The sequence below is a fragment of the Medicago sativa genome, chromosome 7, assembly GCF_051527215.1.
Source record: "Medicago sativa cultivar Bolivia chromosome 7, Bolivia_mono, whole genome shotgun sequence".
NCBI classification, from domain to species: domain Eukaryota; kingdom Viridiplantae; phylum Streptophyta; class Magnoliopsida; order Fabales; family Fabaceae; genus Medicago; species Medicago sativa.
The window spans coordinates 59,112,259-59,113,960 of NC_140755.1; the positions used below are offsets into that span (position 1 = coordinate 59,112,259).

The 1,702-nt window shown below is 29.1% G+C and overlaps 1 long non-coding RNA gene across 1 annotated transcript; it reads left to right on the forward strand.

Annotated features, from left to right (window-relative positions):
- The first annotated feature begins 358 nt into the window (after window positions 1–358).
- Window positions 359–974, forward strand: LOC146907226 (uncharacterized). Its single transcript, XR_015020624.1, has 2 exons — window positions 359–570; window positions 665–974. It is a non-coding gene; the product is annotated as an uncharacterized LOC146907226 (long non-coding RNA).
- Window positions 975–1,702: the final 728 nt, after the last annotated feature.

A 1,702-nucleotide genomic window follows, 5' to 3' on the forward strand; every position in this document is an offset into this window, starting at 1 on the left:
TATATATACTTGATGTACTTCATATTACAAATGAATGAATCATTTTCTCTCTTTCACTACATTCTTAATACAAAATATGCTTCTATCCATTATTATTTTTTCTATGCATTAATTTTAAATTATAAACCTAACAATAAAAATTATGAATCCACCCTTAAAAAAAATTATGAATCCATAAAAACAAAAATATGAACACGTATATATAAACGTTATCCCTGGTCCTTAATAAAAATTAACGTAGCCCCCCTTGTGAGTTTGTGTGGTTTTTTTTTTTTTTAATTTTTGGTGGCCTTTTATGAGGGTGAAGTACCATCTCAACATACATAGCTATTTCACCATTCAATGATATTTAAATATGTTGGTTGATGAACTATGTTATGACGAGTCTTACTATGTATTTTTTTTCTCTCAATTGCCAAGTCTATGGATGAATCTATTTTATACTTTGTTGTATTTGCAGGAAACTTTTATACTTTGTTGTATTTGCAGAAAACTTATATGTACAAAATCTCTTATATACTTGATTATGCATTAGTCGTAGACTTGGTCTTAATCCATCCCTCATTTAAGGTAAGAATATAAAAGGATTTTTACTTAGTTGTGAGTGCAAAATATATGCTTTTTATGAGGATTTAATATGTTCCAATGTTTTAACTCCTTGCAGTTTGAATGTATTTGATGATGTGGTAGGTGCTGAGTGATTTCTAATACAAGCTGCAATGCAAAGAAGATGCATGCCAATCATTTTCAGCAAAAGTCGTCTATTAAATTTGCGGATACATGTCTTTCACTTCATGATGGTTTAGCAGATACATATGTCTGACAGGCAGCATTTGCATCAGCATAGTGAGGAAAGAGTTTGTACTCTTTTGAGAAGACTTATATGTTGTTTTGCATTTTTCTTAGAGAAATGATATTTGAACAACCACTTTGTGACAATTTTTGTGACAACTTTCTCTCTCATACTCACATTACTTTTTACTTTATCACTTTATTGCCTTGGTTTTCGTGCAAATATCAACTTTTTCTTTGTAAATTGTGGTTGTACCAAAAGTTGTCAACCAAATGGTTGTTCAAATAACACTCCTCTTTTTCTTAAAGTTGTCAAAAGGTTGTCACAAAGTGGTTGTACAAATATCATTTCTCTTATTTTTTTGTGGCAAATGCATCCTTATTGTGTAATGTGCTCTTTTTGACCTTTTTTTTTTTGTTGTTGTGGCAAATGTATCTTTCTAGCATTTATCAACATCTTACTCATTCAGTAACAAAGAAAAGATTGTGCCTTTCACATTATCAATTACGAACTCCCAAATTAAAAAAAGGTCTCTAATGAACGTATGGTATAGTATTTGTTATAGTTTACTTTAATGGATTGATATTTTATTACAAACATATTCATTATGTTTGTTTTTGTTTACAAAACATATTCATTATGTTAGTCATGAAGATATCATAAATTCTCAAAAAGGTGGTTTGGTAACTAAGGGAAGATAGTTAAAGAAATGGTGATAAAGGTGGTGTCGGGCTTGATTCTCATCTCCTTCAAATACTACATGTATTTTAATTTAAGTTTTTAAAATTTTAATTTATTAAAAATATAATGAGAAGTGAACATTAAGGATTGAAGTGATAAGTAGGTAAAAATAAAGAAGAATTTGAGGGAAAAAGGTAGTTTTGGTTCCATTTATACCTCCATCATATA